At 38.2% G+C, this 18760-nt stretch overlaps 1 pseudogene; it reads left to right on the forward strand.

Annotated features, from left to right (window-relative positions):
- The first annotated feature begins 3483 nt into the window (after positions 1-3483).
- Positions 3484-7537, forward strand: LOC143680472 (diacylglycerol kinase iota pseudogene; annotated as a pseudogene).
- Positions 7538-18760: the final 11223 nt, after the last annotated feature.

An 18760-nucleotide genomic window follows, 5' to 3' on the forward strand; every position in this document is an offset into this window, starting at 1 on the left:
AAATGAGAGTTTATACACTGAATGCTAAGACCCCAGCCCGTCCACAACTCAGGTGTCAGAACAGAGACAAACTGGATTTGTACTTTACATTACAAACCAAAAGTCATCCCAAGGAAATAAAATAAAGTTCAGAAAAGAGACCTAAAGATATTGAAAGGTAAGTGATTGCCACCAACATCCACTCCCCACCCCACCACCCTCAACACAGGATTTGTTGATTTAGCATTTTTGTCCTCCACTGAGTGGTGACCCAAGGAATACCAGACATTTAAGGGAAGCTTCTCTCATGACACACAGAGATTAAACCCATCAAGATAAAGGAAATTGGAAGAAAAATAGAAATTAAAGGGAGGAGAAAAAAAAAACTAGACAACAAGAGAAAAAGATAAGAAAATTAGAGAATTAGCTCAAGAGCACATCACCCAATAAATAGGAATTACAGAAACAGAAAACTGATGAAATATATTGAAGAAATGATTCAGACATATATTTCAGGACTGAAGAAGATCAATTTTCAGATTGAAAGTCCTACTGAGAACCCAGCACAAGAGAAGAGAAAAACCCCAAACAATACCCTTCATGATGAAATTTCAGAGTAGCGGGAAGAAGATTACATTCTTTAAAAATATGTTCTAGTCAAAGAGAAATTGCAATGACATTGAACTATTCAATTGTTCTTGTTAGCTAGCTGCCGGAATGCAATATACCAGAAACAGAATGGCTTTTATAAAGGGGAATTTAATAAGTTGCTAGTTTACAGTTCTAAGGCTGAGAAAATGTCCCAATTAAAACAAGTCTATAGAAATGTCCAATCTAAGGCATCCAGGGAAAGATACCTTGGTTCAAGAAGGCTGATGCAGTTCAGGGTTTCTCTCTCAAGTGAGAAGGCACATGGTGAACACAGGGAGAATTTCTTTCTTGGCTGGAAGGGCACATGGTGAACACGGGGTCATCTGCTAGCTTTCTCTCCTGGCTTCCTTTTTCATGAAGCTTCCTGGGAGGCATTTTCCTTCTTCATCTCCAAAGGTCACTGGCTGGTGGACTCTCTGCTTCTCATGGCTATGTCATTCTTCTCTGCTCCTCTGAATCTCCCACATTTTCCAAAATGTTTCCTCTTTTATAGGATTCCAGTAAACTAATCAAGACCCACCCAAATGGGTGGAGGCACATGTCTACGTAATCCAGTTTAACAACCACTCTTGATTGAGTCACATCTCCAGGGAGATGGTCTAATTACCATTTCAAATGTACAGTACTGAGTAGGGATTAGAAGAAACAGCTGCTTTTATAAAATGGAATTAGGGTTAAAACATGGCTTTTCTAGGGTACATACATCCTTTCAAACTGGCACATCAACAAATCCTTGAAAGCTAGTAGACAATGAAACATTGACTTAAATATTCTCAAGAAACATTATTCCCAATTTAATTTTTTCTATGAAGGCAAGCTGGCAATTAAGTGAGAGGGTTAAGTAAAGAAAAGATTTTAAAACTTCTCTTTTATGCATCTTTTCTCAAGAAGCTATTGAAGGATGTGCCCGGTCATAACAGGATTATAAACAAAGAGAGAAAATAACATGGATGCATAAAACAGGGGCACCAACCCAAAAGAGAAACAAATATCCCCAGGATGATAGTGAGGGGAAATCCAGGACAAAAGCTGTACAACAGACCAGGAGAAGATCGGGTCCAGATTAGAGTAGAAATCAGAGTACTCCAAGAGGGAATTCACCAGGAAAACTGAATTTATAGGATATTTGATATTTTTGAACATATGGAGAGGAAATATTTCTAGCAGAGAGCTCTGGGGTGAATTAGTCATAAATATCTAAAATTTAAGTGAACCAAAAGCCAATTATTAAAACCAAGGAAAATATACAAGAAAAGGAATTAAATAATAGTGTTTTACTGGCTCAGTTGTAATAAATGTCACAGTCACAATAATATAAAACTGAATAGAGGGCAGGCAGTGGTGGCTCAGTGGCAGAGTTCTCGCCTGCCATGCCAGAGACCCAAGTTCGATTCCCAGAGCCTGCCCACGCCGGAAAAATAAAAAGCTGAATAGAGATCAAACTAAAAATTATATGTGGGAGGATAGAGAAAGAGCATGTATGGACTGAAGGAGTAAGCAGGAGGAATATACCTTCATCATAGAGGGTGCTTAAGCAAGAAATAACAGCATGATTATGTTATTTAGCAATATGGGTATAAATAGCCAAAGAAGCAACTGATGTGGATGAAAGTGGTTATTTGGGGGAAACAAAAGTGGAGAGGATAATAGGGGGGTAGAAGGAGAATGGGATTTTTAGAAGATATTCTCAAATTGATCAGATGATGAATGCACAATTCTGGGATTATACTCAGAGCCATTGATTGTACATTTTGGATGGATTGTATGGTATGTGAACAAAACTGTTTTTTTTTTTTTAAATACAGAAATTAAAAAGTATGGCATAAAGAAAAAATTAAAATAAATAAAAATAAACAAAAACTGGAGGGGAAAGGAAAAAAACTATTTTCCATACTTGGCCTTGTAGAACCATCTGACTTTATAAATTATGACTATGTACAGATTTGATAAGAACATATATTGGAAAAAAAACTCAAGAGCAAGAAAGATCTTGTGTGCTTCCTGCCTGCTGGTCCAGCCACCCAAGCAGAGCATATTTCCTGCCAACCCCTAATGGCACTCCTCTTTCCCTGGAAACTCTCTGTGACAAGCTATATTTTATAATGCTTTATGATCTGGGTTTCCCATTTTGTTATGCCTGACCTCTACCTGGAACCAAATTTAAAATCCGTCTTAACTAATTCAAACACATGTGTGTTGTGTCTCATATACAAAAGGAGTTAGATGCAAGTGGCTGTGTCTTATATAGGAAGAGAGCTGGATGTCTCTGACCTAGAGAGAATGATGTATGAGTTGCCAGTGTATAAACAAAATATTTATAATCACAAGACAAATGAGGTCACCTCAGGTTAGGATGCCTATTGAGGAGGAAAGAAATGTGACTATAGTATTCTGAGGTATTCCAAATGTATTAAAGAATGAGCTCCTAAAAGAAACTGCTAAAGAACAGCCAATAAGTCAGGAGCAAAACAGGTAATTCTGGGGTCACAGAGGACAGGGAATTAGAAAGTGCTTCTAGAAAGAGGGCATGGTCTACAAAGTCAGTGCTCTGAGACATAGGTTAGAGGAAGACAGAGAATTACCCACAGTATTTGGCAAACTGGATAGCTGGTGTTTCTGCCAATGCCATTTCAGGGCAGAGTGGAAAGAAGAGCTTCATTGGGTGAGTTTGTGAAAAAATGTAAATGGCAAAAGTAGAGACAGTAAAAAGAGCCTACTCTTTAGAGGAGTTTGCTGTGAAATAGAGCAGTAGCTTGAAGATGAAGAATCAATTAAAATGTTAATAAAAATATCACTAAAGCATAATTGTATAGGATTGATCCAGTAGAGAAGTTAGGGAAATAGAAATTGATGATGGAGGAGGAAGAGGGTACCACTGCAGATATAAATCCTTTAAGATTAAAGGGGGTTGGAGAGGCTAACCTTAGAACAAGCACTTCTGTTGTCAGAGAAGGAAAGGTATACCATGGGAACAGAAAAAGATGGGTTGGGAAAATTGGTGTTGGAAAGATGAAGTAATTCTAACCTGACTGCATCTATTTTTTCTATGAAATATGCAGCATTTACAGACAGTGAAGGAGAGATTTTTCTTCAAAAAGGAGTAAAATTGAGTTGTACTGACAGGGAAAAAATAGTTTTTAAAATAAGATATTTGTTGGGGGGAAAAATCTAATTACAATACCCAGCTCTGGATTATGTTTATAGGAAATATTAAAAGATGTTCTAAATCCATAAAGGAGGAAATGAACTGTGTGACTTGAGAATAGAACTACAACTCCAGCAAACTTTGCAGTGTTTCAATCTTAAGGCAATAACTCTCAGCATTCAAATTCAAGATTCTTCAGAAAGCATTTACTAATGGACATTTTTAAGGTGTTAATATAAGAAACACCATATTATTCAGTGTTTGCATGTATTTTCCTTATTTTCTTTAATTCTCACAACTGCCTTAGAATGGATTATCTCTACTTAAAAATGGAAAAACACATGCTCGAAGAGTTTAACTAGATCTAAGCCACACAGCAAAATAACAAAGCTGAAATCATATCTAAGTCTGTCTCATTTCAAAGTCCAGTTCTTCCTAGGCACTTTACAGAGAATTCTAATGCTTCATGAAATACCTTAAAGAAATTATCACTTTAGCAAATAGTCTGAAGTAAGACTGAATGCATCAAAATGGCTAATCAACCAACATAATGGTGTAAGACACTCTGAGGTAGTTCATAAGTTTAACCCCAGTATTATAGCTGTATAACTTTATGAATTTATGTGTATCTTTTGTGCATTTTTATGTATCATTTTATGAATTTATGTACTCTTAGAATATGTAAAAAGCATGTTTTCTAACAGGTAATGAAACAAAATATCTGTTACGTCTGCCTTAGTCATGTCCAGACATGTCCAGGCATGCCAAGGGCTGCCTGCATTTCAGACAAAAGAAATCAGTGAGGGGCCAGTGTTTAGTGTCCATTCCCATAGTAACTCCCACCCTACAAGCTCTGCTAAGCACCACCCCTGTCCGGTTCCATGGTAACTCCCACCCTGCTTGCCAGCCTATCTAATCTGTAAACAAAGAATGTTCTGGTGTCAGACTTTGCACAGGAGTCCTCTGTGTCTGCGGTGGCAATAAAAGTTTGTCCGCTTCTCAGAGGCTCTGGTGCTTTCTTGCATGGTGTCTAGAGTTTTCCCTGCTTCAACTCCAGGGGTCTGTTCCCCCACAGAATCTTTGAACAGCTAGCAGAAACTAGTATAACCATCTTCCTCAAAACTGAAAAACGGTTCAAGGATTGTAGTAACTGGGCAAACAATCAAGAAAATACAGTTTTAGGTGTTTATGACAGCAGTGTTCCAAACCCACAATGAATGGAGGTGACCTGAGGAATAGAAGAGAGAACTGTAGTGTATACGTACAATGGACTACTCAATGCCACAAGAAGGGATGAGGTTGTGAGGCTTGCAGGTAGGTGAATGAACCTTAAGGACTTTATGGTGAATGAAATGTCAGGAACAAAAAGACAAATATTATCATGCCTCAATCACATGGACTAACTATAATATAAAAACTTGGTGAACTAAAGTTGAGAGCATGGGTTATAAGGTTGGGGCCTATTGTAAAGGGTCCTAGATTGTAAGCTCTTATAGCAGTCATATATATTCAGGAGGTATAGTTGTTAATTCTAAATTCTGAGATACTGAGCTGTTTGTATATGACATGGTAGTTCCCAGAAACTTCAGGAATTTATGTAACAACTGAGACTCAGAATTAGAGCTTTGAAGCTATGAAAGTCAGCAGTACCTCATACAGGAAATGTTTTAAAAGTTGAAAAAAGAATATAATATTGTCCATATTTTAAAATTTCAACTTCTGTGTGAGACTAAAGGGAGAGGTGTTTATTGGGTGCAAAATTTATATTTTGGGTAGTGCAATTCCTAATTTAACTTGCATGGTTAGTTTAGTTGAACATTATAAGTACAGGGAATCTTGAATAGGGCATGAGAATTTTTTAGTTTGTCCAGGTTACTGTGAGACCCCAATAATTTCCAGAGTAATATGGGCAGTGAATGAAGAAATATTTGCAAAGTCCTGTTGGGGAAATGCGGACTGTGTAAATACTTCTTGGGGAAATGGAGAGAAGGGAGGAAATATTCAACTTGCCCATTTAGACTTTCTGATATTCACACAAGCAGTTGGGACAATCAAATCAAAAGGCTAGGCAGAAGAGGAAGACAGGGAGATGCAGCAGAGGGGATGTCAGAGAGAGTTGAAGTGTGAGAAGGATTTCAGGTGCCATTGCTGGCTTTGAAAGTGGAGAGGGCCTCTAGAAACTGAGAATGACCTCTGGCCAATAGCCAAAAAGGAAATGGAACTTCAGTCCTATGACCACAAGGAAATGCATTCTGCTAATAATCTGAACAAGCTTGAAAGTGATTCATTCTTAGAATCTCTCAATGAGAGGCTGGTGGGCTGACAGCTTGATTTCTGCCATTTAAAACCCTAATCAGAGAACCCAAAAGCAAATCCAGAGAAATTCAACAGTCACTTTCAAAATAAAATGTTTTCTGTAGGGGCAGCTTTTCTGATTTCCTACAGAGAAGTTCTAGGGATCTATCCAAACATGTTAAAGTTGTTTGTGATGGAGCAGATCTTACCCCAAGTTTTCAGGAACTGAAATTCCAGTGTATGGTATTTTTAAGTATACCCAGATACTGTGCTGACACAATGCCCCAGGGAAATCCAGGAGATCACCAAGATTTTGAACCCCAGCGTCATGATGGTGGCTATCTAGAAGTCATTGGATTTCTTTGGTGGCCCTACAAGTTGGACCCCATGGAGAAAGGCTGCACCAGTGTCAGGAAGTATTGCTTCTCACTTACAAATCCACCCCCATGCAAGTGGATGGGGAGCCCTGTAGGTTAGCTCTTGCTATGATTCAGATCTCTTTGAGGAATCAAGCCAACATGGCACAGAAGAGCAACAGGAGAGCATCCACGCCTTTGCTCAATGGTCCCCAGTCTGTCCCAGACCACCTGAGAATCAGAGTGAACAAAATCAGTTTACAAGACTATGAAGGATTCCATTATGTCAAAGAAAAACTTTGGGAAGCTTCCATCCCTCTGAGTATCCTAGTTGTGGGCAGAGACTGTGATTTGGAGACCCACATGCAGGGGGACCTGCTGTCAGTTTCTTCTGGCTCCCAGAGAGTTCATTACCAGGACCATGAAACCTCCTTCCCCAGGGCTCTCTCAGCTCAGAGGCTTTCTCCGCAGTGGTGCTTCCTAGATGCAACTTCTGCTGATCGCTTTTCTTGAATAGACCTATCTGAGGAACATTTATACCTTGTGATGGCGATTTCCCAAGATGAGATTTTTACGCTGGACCCAGATATGGTGGTTTCACAGCAGGTGGGAACACCTCCAGGAATGCCTGATCTGGTTGTGGAGCAAGACTCAGGGATGCCAGACTGGTGGAATCCAGCCCTAGGGATGCACATGCTGAATGACAGTGGGCTGGGAATGATAAATTCACATTACAAGGACTCAGATATGAAAGATATCAGCCACTCCCACATACTACAGTCACCAGTCTCTTCAGAAGACCACACAGTTTTGCAGGTAGCAATAACTGATGATCTTATGAAGCTAATAGAAAGCTATAAAAATGGGGGCAGTCTGCTAATTCAGGGACAAGACCACTGTTCACTCCTTCACCATGCAGCTAAAACAGGCAATGGGGAGATTGTGAAATATACTCTCAACCATGGATAAGATACCTCAAGAAAGGATACAGCAAGCTGGGGACCTGGACTTGGCTGCTTACCTAGAAAGCTATCTGAACTATAAGATCATTGGCCATAAGGACACTTGGAAACTGCTGTTTGACGCTGGTAGACGAGCAATGAGAATCTGAACAATCATCACCTCTGCCCTCCCAGCAATCAGGCAACTCTGCTGATGGAATCCAGTGATCTCTTTCTCTTCTGCAAGAATCTATCTGATCTCATGCCACCAGTTTTTAAGGGCTACCAGGACATCCAACAGAGCATGGCAGCCCATTGAGAATGAGGCAGTAAACCTGGAGATTTGTGAGTTCAAGTTCCATGGCATTTGATCCTTATTGCTTCCAGCAAGTAGAATGAATTTTTGAGTTCATCTGTATAATTTATTTTAAGGATTCAAAGAATGTTCACTTAAATGGCACTGCTCCCTCATCCCCTATGCATTCACCTTTCCCCTGTACCATACCATTCTACTGTAACTACTTATCAATTTTTAAATATGAAAAAAAAATCAATATGCGAAGCCCTCAGTCTTGGGGTTTATCCCTATGAAACTTATTCCTGCAAAGAATACTTGAAATTAGGCCTGAGTCACCCCCAGAGAACCTCTTTTGTTCCTCAGATGTAGCCTCTCTCTCTAAGCCAACTTGGCAAGTGAACACACTGACCTCCCTCCTAAGTAAGACATGATTCCCAGGAATGTAAATCTCCCTGGAAATGTGGGACAGAAATCACAGATGAGCTGGGACCCAGCATCAAGGGTTTGAGATGAACTTCTTGACCAAAAGGGGGAATAGAGAAATGAAACAAAATAAAGTTCCAGTGGCTGAGAGATTACAAACAGAGTTGAGAGGTTATCCTGGAGGTTATTTACGAGGTGAAAGCCTGAAACCCTGAATTTGGAAACTCACCTCTAGTTTGCACTCAAAGAATGTGTTCTGCAGGCAAAAGCAGTTTCTGGGCAGCTAAAGCAATGTAAGGAACAATCAAGTCAAAACAGCTTGGGGGAAAGTGTTATCAGCTTTAAGACATAAAATAGAGCTCTCAAAAAAAAATAATAGAGCTCTCAGGAGGGGGTGAAAGTCTATTTCATAAGGAATAGAGGGGACATTCATATTTCTATAAAAGAGGGAATTCCTAAGGCCACAAGTGACCAGAAGACCAGGACAAGACCAAGACATGGGCTCAGAAAAGACAGGAAGGACACTATATTTTACTTTTGCCTCTGGCTTATTTTATTGATAAGAAGCCTAAATTCTGAAGGAGAGCAACAACCAACAAAGAGCTAATTTGCAAAAACTGTGAAAGGTGCTTTTTGCATTTGTTTATTTATTTTTGTTAGCTCCTGACACTCAAGGAAATTTATGACATATCACTATTTGTATACAAACTAAGGAACAGACAGGTCAGGGACTAAATCCCAGAAACAATGTATTAAAATATAGAAAAGATTGCAAGACAAAAAAAATAAATAAAAAATTATAGTCTATCCAAAAGAACAAGATAAAATTTCAGAAAATATCAGTGAAGAAGACCTGACTTTGGACATTCAGGGCAAAGACTAGGAAATGATCTTCAGTATGCTTAAGGAAAACAGGGATAGAGAACAATATAAGAATCTCAATAAGGTGATAGAAAACTTTAAAAGCAACAAAACAGAAATACTGGAGCTAAAGACCACAATAACTAAAAAGAAAATTCCTTAGAGGGTTTCAACAGCAGATTGGAGCAGGCAGAAGAAAGAATCAGTGAATTTGAAGACAAGACAATAGAAATGATTCAAGCTAAGGAGCAAAATGAAAATAGTGAACAGCATGTAAGAGACCTGTGGGATGCCTTCAAATGTACCAATATATACATTATGGAATTACCAGAAGCAGAGGAAAGGAAGAAAGGAGCAGAAAGAATATTCAAAAAAATGATGACAGAAAAATTCCCAAATTTAATGAAACACATGGATATACACACTCGAAAGACCAATAAACTGTAAACAGGATAGGTATGAAGGAAACTACACCAAGATATGTACTAAGCACACTGTCAACCACTAAGGACAAGAATTAGCTTCTGAAAGATGCAATAGAAAGGCAACATTTTATGTTCAAGGGAACCCCAATAAAGTTACATGACAACTTCTCATTAAACACCATGGAAGAAAGAAGGCAGTGGGTTAAAATATTTGAAGTGCTAAAAGAAAACAATTGCCAACCAAGAATTTTACATCAGGCAAGTCTGTCTTTCAAAAATGAGAAAGTAAGACATTCTCAGATTTTTCACATTATGAAGTTAAGTTGGTACCAAATCAAATGTGGTTGTTATAGATTTAGTGGTTTACATGAAGCCACATCATATCCATGAAGAAAATATCCAAAAAATATATATGGAAGGAAATGAGAAGGGACTAAAAATGGTGCCTTACAAAAATTCAAATAAATATAAAAGTAGACATTAGCAGAATTAAGGAACAAAAAAAGGATATATGACTTATAAAAACCAAATAAAAAATTGCAGAAGAAATTCCGGCATTACCAATAGTTACTTGAAGTTTAACTTTAATGTGATTGTGTGATTGTGAAAACCTTGTGTCTGATGTTCCTTTTATCCAGGGTATGGATAGATGAATAAAAAAAAATGGATAAATAAATAAATAATAGTGGGACAAAGGGTAAAATAAATTGGGTAGACAGGAAATACTCATGGTCAATAAGAGGGAGGTATAAGGTGTATGGTATGTATGAGTTTTTCTTTTTTAAACTCTCAGTCAAAATCTCAGTCAAAGGCCAGCAAAGGCAAAGCTTGAAAGGTTGGATAAAAAGCATGAGGCAAGTATATCCTCTTTAAAAGAGACACATCTTAAATTCAAATACACCAGTAGATTGAAATTGAAAGAAAATGAAAAATATACCATGCAATAGTAACCAAGAGCTATTGTGCCTATACTAATATCAGATAAAGTAGACTTTAAGTCAAAAACTACTATGAGAGACAAAGAAGGTCATGATACAATCCTAAAGGAGTCAATTCAACAAGAAGACATAAAAATTATAAATATATATTCATCTAATGACTAAGCCCCAAAATATACAAAGCAAATATTAACGTATTTGAAGGGAGAAATAGATGGCACTACAATTAGTAGTAGGAGACTTCAATACACCACTTTCAATAATGGGTAGAACAGCTAGACAGAAGATGAATAAAGAAACAGAAGATTACTGCATGTAATATAGTAGTCTATATGTGTAGTAATGATACTATAAACCAGTCAGACCTAACAGATGTATATAGAACAGTTCACCCAACAGCAACAGGATGCACATTCTTCTCTAGTGTACATGGATCGTTCTCCTAGATAGGCCATGTCTTAGGTCAGAAAACAAGTCTCAATAAATTTAAAAATAATAATATCATACAGTGTTTCTTCTCAGACCATAGTAGAAGGAACCTAGAAATCAATGATGGAGAGATGAAGAAAGGAAAATTCACAAATAGGTGGAAATCACACAACATATTAGTAAACAACCAGTGGGTCAAAGGAAAAATTACAAGGGAAATTAGGAAGGCCCCATTTGTTTCTCACTGGTTCAATAAGATTATTGGTTTCCTTCAGTGGTATCCATCCCCGGCTATGCTTTAGAATAGCAAATAGCCTGTAGAGCTTAAATAAACAAAACATGGAACCCAGGTCACACCCAAACTAAATAAAACCAGAATTTCAAAGGTTAAGGCCAAGGAAGCGATAATGTTTGAAAGGAGGCCCAGAGGATTCTAATGGGTAACAAAAGGCTCAGGACTTTTGGGTCTGATGATGAGTTTTGGGGGGAAGTTGAGGATGCTTTAGCCAAGTCTTGGGTTCTTGATCTGAGCAGTTATCAAAGGCCCTTTGTTTCCACTAGGACTTGGTGCATCTCTAGAAGTGATGAGAATAGATGTCTCTGTGCAGATTGGAGTTTTGAGTGATACTCTATCCCTGAAAAAATGTGTAATGAACTGCGAAGTCTCTCTCATTTTCAGAGAGATTCAGAAACTGTACTCAAGAACCAAAGTTCTCACTTCTGCTATCAATATTAGAGACCCCATTGTCTGTGGGATTTTAAACCCTGTCAGATTCTTTATTATTGCTGAAATTAATTCAGTGACTTAAGTCTGCATTCTTGCATTTATTATTACACTCATTCAACATCTGTTCACACCATCCAGTGCTTCTATATCTATCAATCTTACAAACATTGAAACTAAATAAAAGAGAAAGAACTCTTTCTGTATTTTAATTTTTCAGCTGCTAAAACAAATGCCATACAACAGGTTAGCTTAGTAATAGGAATTTTTTTGGCTCACAGTTTCAGAGGCTAGAAGACTTGCTTCTTCATAGTGTTGGTACCTTCTGGCTGACCAGTGACCTTTGGGGTTCCTAGTCTTTTCCATCACATGGCAAAGCACATGGTGGTGCTTCTCCTTTCCATTCTGGATTACCTTGGCTTCTGACTTCTGGCTGCTCCCTGTGGCTTCCTTTCTGTGACTTTCTCTATAAGGCCTCCAGTGATGGGATTAAAACCCATCTTGATTCAGCTGGGCTGCATCTTAACTGAAGTAACCTCATTCAAAGGTCCTACTTATAATGGGTTCACATCCGCAGAAATGGATTAATATTAAGAATGCACTTTTCTAGGGTACATGACTCCAAGCCACCACATTTTACTTGCTGCACATCTAAACAAGCTTGGGCAATGTGTGTTTTCTCCCTTGACACCAAGCATAACACTGATATTTGCCTATTGGCTCTAATATTAACTTGCTGTGGGATTTGAAGCTGGTTGCTTCTCCTCTCTATCCCTTATGTTTCTTCTAGAGTGAGAAAGTGATACTAGAGTCTCTCTAATTTTTGCATGGTGGGGGTTGGAGGGGCTGGCCCTAAAAATCTGCTCCCCATCGAAAGGTGGCACAAACCTATAGACCTTATTGCACACAATCAAATCAATGAAGAAGTGAAAAGTGATTTTATTAATTTTCTCACCAACATATTAGAACAGCAATTCCCAACTTTCACTTCACATTACAATCACCTGAGGAGTTTTCAAGGAATACTGAGGCCTGCATCCCACACACAGAGTCCAATTTAATTGGTCTGGAGTGTGGCTTCAGTGACAGGATTTTTTAAAGCTTCTCAGGTGATTCTTATGTGTAGCCAAGGTTGGAAACCATTGCCTTAGAAGATCAGATCTAAACTTCTTAATGTATTTCAAAGGTTTTCAAGTACAAACAGTACAGAACTATGAAGAATATGTAGGGTCACATGTATAGAAACAGCAAACCACTGATATTGTGAGTAATATGAGAAAGTGGAATTGAGGAAGGGGCTGGGGGTAACAATGACCAAAGGCATGATAACTATGTGAAAGAGAAAAAAATAATACCCCCAAAATAAAATGACGAAACCAGCAAGGGTAGACCATGCTCAGAAAAGGGAGGAAGTAGCATGCAGCGGGTACCTGCTGTATTAGGCATTTTGCTTTTGTTCTTCTGTAATCTGTTAATATTCCATGAGGCAGGTTAGACAGCTAGTCTATCTCTGCTTTACAATGAGAAAACTGACTTCGAGACATTATAAATTTCCCCAAGGTTACTCAGAGCCCATGTGTGTACTAAAAATTCAGGTCTTCCAAAATTCACACTCTATTTTGTCCAGATTATTAATGAAATTCCTAAGAACAGACTTGAAATTCATCAATTTGACAACTGCTTCTTCTCACAAGATAGTTAGACACTCACTCTTATCATGCACTTGTACTTTCCTGTGTCTGGGCATGGCCAGGAAAATGCATAATAATTTGATGAATAAGATTGTACAGTTTCATACTAACAAGCTGCACCTACTCAAAAAATCAGAGATTTTATACTCTGCTGCAAACATAAGATATGCCAGATATTCCTGGAACATCATAAACATTTAATGTTCATAATTTAGCTTGCCTTGGTCACCTCATAAATGTCAAATTTTTTCTTCTCAAGTTTTGACCTATTAAGCACACTCAGACCTACAAGTGATAAGTTCTCAAGGTTGCATTCATTCCTGAAACATATCTTACTCGCTTTTCCCCTTTTTTCTAAAATGTCCCAGGCATAGAAGCAACAGAATAGTTATTTAACTATTTTGTCTATTTGAACATGAAGACTTTGTTTCCTTCATTCAACATCCTTGGCTTTTGTGTCCTGTTAATCTAATGGTTTAGTGTCAGAAGCTAAGTGGTTTCTTTGTCACTCTTTATCAATAGGTATTTTATAAGTCCTTATGTTTACCTGCCTTATGTATAGACTTTTAAAATTAGTTTAATTTCTAAGTCCCTTGGTTGTCACCCATCTCCTCATTTGTAAATGTCACCTCAACAGAAGCTCTTTTCCCAAGAAAATTTATAAATACAAATTCTATTCTCGGTTTGTTCTCTCTCTTTGACAAATTCCAATTTATTCTGGTCTCCTCTTCCCCTTATCTTCTTTCAACAAACTGTAAGCCTACAATCTGTGTCTTATTGTTCCATACCGATTTCATTTTAATTTGCTCTATGCAGTGCTGGTTCCATTCTTGGCTCTGTACCACAAGACATGGTGTTAGGCTCCTTTCATTCTTCTTTCTCAGAGAAAAAAAAGTAATTTAACTTCCCTAGCTCTGATTCATGGGGCTTCCACCTGTTTTGGACTTTGGATGTTTGTCATTTATTTAATTCACCAAATAACTGAACATTCCCAAATTTAGTTCTTGACCATTTGATTTCCTTGTTGGCATTGCATTTCCATAATGCCTTTCAATACCTAACAGACACACTCAAAAGTGAGACACAGGAGGATCAGGAATGCCATACAGGCTCTCTTTCCTCAGTTTTTTATGATTAGTTGGCAGTCAGATAAAGGCTTCTGGGTGCCAGCTTTCAAAGTCCCTGAGCTAAGAGCAAGAGAAAGACTGGGCAGAGAGATAATTTCTCTTTCTGAAGAGACTCTAGGCATCAAGCCAGAGAAAATGAGTGCCATCGTATTTAATAGCCTATCCCAAGGGGAAAGCAGAGGAGTTGTTAGAAACTGGCTGAAAGCCCATCCCAACCCTGGATTCAACCTAAGACTGGCCTAGCAAGAGAAGAAAGCATATGAATAATAAGGAAACTTCGGCTGTTCTTTGAGCTGTATACTTTGTTCAGTCTTCGGTTTCCCCTCATCTTGATTAGCCAAATAAAACTAAAACATCTCCAACTCTGGACACTCTATTCCATAGGTTTTTAATGCTAGGAATAGAGGTCTCAGGGAAAATCAACATTTGAAGTGCAAACCCAAGAGAATCCAACAACACAGGCAAAAAAGTAAAAATAAGGAAAAGTGAGCAAAAGCACAAGAACAGAGGCAGGAGAGAGTGTGATGATACAGAATTCAAAGAGGTGATAAATTCTGCAGAAGATCAAATGGAAAAGGCTTTGGGATTTCTGGATACAAGGTGCTCTATAGATGCCAACATGACGTTTTTCTTGTCTGTGCAGAAAATAGAAAAAGAGGCCATGTGACAAGGGCTCACATGATCTCATAAGCACTGTGCCCACGCAGGTCAATTTTCAAGCTAATTTGCACAGCCCAACTTTTGTTTTTAAGAAAAGAAATTAAAATATTCCTAAAGTTACCAAATGCATGACATATTATGGTGGAGGCTGAGGGCTAAGACAGAGCCATTATCGTCATTATCTCCTGCTATGATTCTCCATCTCTATAATTTTGTAATTTCCAGAATGTTATATAAATTGAATCACACAGTATGTAACTTTTGAGGATTAACTTTTTACTTAGCATAATCTCCTTGTGATTCATCTAAGTTGTTGTACCTATCAATAATTTATTCCTTTTTATTGCTGAGGAGTATTTCCCTAGGGTAAATGACCAAGAGTGCAATTACTAGGTCAGATAATTGCCTATTAGTTTTATAAGAAACTACAAAACTGTATTCCAGAGCGGTCATAGAATTTTCTATTCCTACTAACAATATATAAGTAATTCAGTTTCTCTTCATCCTTGCCAGCCTTTGGTGTTGTCACTTTTCTTTTCTTTTACTTTACTCATTCTGATAGATATGCAGTGATATGATCTGTCCTTGCAGTTTTAATTTGAATTTCCCTTCTGGTTAATAATACTGAAGATCTTTTCGTATGCTTATGTGACATCTATATATCCTATCTGGTGAAATGTTTCTATGGCTTTTGACTATTTTCTAATTGGACAGTTTGTTTTTTCTTACTATGGAGCTTTGAGAATTCATTATATACACATATGATTCTATTTTAGGTAAGCTTTGGAGGTTTTAAACCACTGAAGAAGCTACAGTTGATTGCAATTTAGAACAGTAGATCTCATGGTTTTAAAGGAACCAGGATACTGCCTATCCACATTCCCTGATCTCAGCACATAAAGCAGTAGAAACCCATCAGAAGCTTGTGATTTTCCCAAGACAAGCACAGTTAATGGATGAAGAAGAGGGTGGACTCACTAACAATGTAAGAATCATCTATCTTTTCAATGGGCCTCAGGAATTCATATGCAAAATTAAGGAAATAATGCTAAACACTAGCCAAAAGGCTAATAGAAGGAAAAGGCTAATAAAAGGCTCCTAGGGTCATTCCAGATTCATAGAGCTGTAACTAAGCATCGATGTCCAATGACTCTGCCTGTTAGAGTTCTGAGAAATAAAGGAAAATGGAGTAATCACAATCAAGATATTGGTTGGGGGCCACAGTGGCCCAGCCGGCAAGAATGCTTGCTCCTGCCATGCCAGAGGACCCGGGTTCATTTCTTGGTACCTGCCCACGTAAAAAAAAAAAAAAAAAAAAAAAAAAAAAGATATTGGTTGGGCTGATGGCTCCATTGGAGTTTGGGTTCCTCTTCCAAGCTCATGTGGTTCTTGGAAGAATTCAGCTCCTTTTGGAGTAGTCCCTCAGTTCATAGAGGCCACCTCAGTTCCCTGTCACATGGCTCTCTCCAGAAATGGTCCCCATCGTGGCCAATTGCCTCTTCAAAGGCCAGCAAGAAGCCATGCTTCAGTTTGCCAAAATGAAGCCTTCTATAATGTAACATGGAATGACACCCCATTACCTTTACAGCATTCTGTTGGTTAGAAGCAAGCCACCAGTTCCACCCACACTCAAGGAAAGGGAATCATACAAGGGCATGCCTCATAGGCGGTCACATCAGGATGTATCTGTCATACCTACTGATTGATTATTCTGAAAGACAAACAGCTCTATCCTTTTAAACATTCCCCCAAGAGAAACTGAAACTGCAGAGTGAAAGAGAAGAGAAGGTTATTTTAAAGACATAGGTGCTCAGCTCTTTCAGAGGTCCAGGCTTTGATGAAAGCAATGAATTGAATATAATCAAGAAGCAAATGCAAATACTGAGGGGCCTGCTGATGACATATATGATGTCTCAGCTAGCTCCCACATCAACAGTGAAACAAATGGCAGAATTTTCACTCAATCTTTGTCTGGGGAGAGCAATGTGGTTCAGTGCCCATTCTGTAGCAATACAAGATGGTTTCACACAAGATTTGGGGATTATGCTTGCCAGGTACCTTGGTAAACTTTCAGAAATAATTCTGGTTCATCCTCTAAGACATTCTCTCTGATTCCTATTCTACAATGTTTTCTCTCTCGAAATTCAAGAACAAATGCAAATTCTTCCTGTCTTCCTTCAACACTCTCAGAATCTAAAGATAGATTTTGACATTTGAAAATAGTGATAGACCCTAATGAAAATTCTTGTTGCATGGAAAGGATAGAAGAATGAAAGCCATGTCTCAATATGCAAGGGTAATTGAGCCAATATCCCTTCTCCCTCTACCTTAAAAAGAAAGTGAAAATAACGAAGTCACCCAAGAGCCATTCTTCCCAAGAAATTTTTCCATACTCCTTCATCAGGTTACAAAGCCTTCAGATTTAAGTATAAAGCTCAAAAAACCTTATTTTTTAGGTTTTAGTCACACTCTCCCACTGATTCAACCAACTGTGGAGGTGCCCTTAAAGTGAAATTACCCAAATTAAACAGTCACAATCATTTCTGTCACTTGCAAGACCCAAAAGCTACTCTGTTATTCCCTAAATCTGCTTGTTTTCCTATGCTCCCAATTATTAGGAAAAACACCATCCTCCACCCATTTACTCAGACCAAAACTCTACCTTCATTTCCTCCCTATCTATAACCTATACAAATTTGCCCTCTCAGATTTTGTTCACATGTAGCCTAGACTTTCTACTCTCATTGCTACTATAGCAACTCCTGCCTACCTTTCATTTTCACACAGGAAAAATGAAGCTCAGAAAGGTTCATGCAACATGCACCAGATCACACAGATAATAAGTTGTGAAACTGGGATCAAAATCCAGGGCTGGCTAAATCCAGAGTCCAGGCACTGGCCACTGCGTCAGGCAGAACTAACCCCATTTTAGCCTCTCTGCAATTTAGATGTTGAATTTAGCGCTCTCTCTCTCTCTCTCTCTCTCTCTCTCACACACACACACACACACACACACACACACATAAAGTCCACTGAAAACAAGGCAGTAGGAGGCAACTTAAGATTTATTGAAATTTTTTTAGAGAAAATTGGGGAGAGAACACTCCTCAATCAATAGCTAAAAATGTCCCATTAGCTGTTTCTATGCTCCCACATCACGGGTCACCCAGCTGCCATCTGAGTGTTTCTCATTCTCTCCCTCACATCCCCAGATTCTTTCATGTCACTGCTTCTTTCTTCTTCTCCTCTGATAGGCAGAGCAGTTCTTATCCCTAAACAAACACATGCGAAACCATAGGAGTGATCACTGAAACAAAATGACCTCCAATTAACAACACTGGACCTCATTAAAATGAATTCTATCATAAAACTTTTGATATCAAAATTTGCTACTTGGGACCTCATCCATCATGGTAAATGAATTTTCAGTTTTTTTTCTTCTCTCCCCATACAATATGAAAACCAAAAGGAAATCTGGCAAATAAAATTTTCACCCTGTCTTTACTTTATTGTAATATAAGTTATATTTTGAAATATATTAATGTGATTTTCCTCTAATTTATGTATATATGACTTTTCAGTCAGGTACAGCCAAAAAATAATCTATACTAGTTATATAAACAGAAATAATTTGACAGAGATGAGTTGGCTAAATGAGCATTGAAGGTTTATAAAGTAAAGAAGAAACACAGAGGAAACATAAAGATAGTAACTGCAGGAAGCAGCTGCCTCTCTTTGGGCTTAAAGAACAAAAAAACAATGACACTGGGTTATTAGAACCAAACTCAGACTGGAGTTCATGAACTGGACTCAGACC

The sequence above is a fragment of the Tamandua tetradactyla genome, chromosome 4 (genome assembly GCF_023851605.1).
Source record: "Tamandua tetradactyla isolate mTamTet1 chromosome 4, mTamTet1.pri, whole genome shotgun sequence".
NCBI classification, from domain to species: domain Eukaryota; kingdom Metazoa; phylum Chordata; class Mammalia; order Pilosa; family Myrmecophagidae; genus Tamandua; species Tamandua tetradactyla.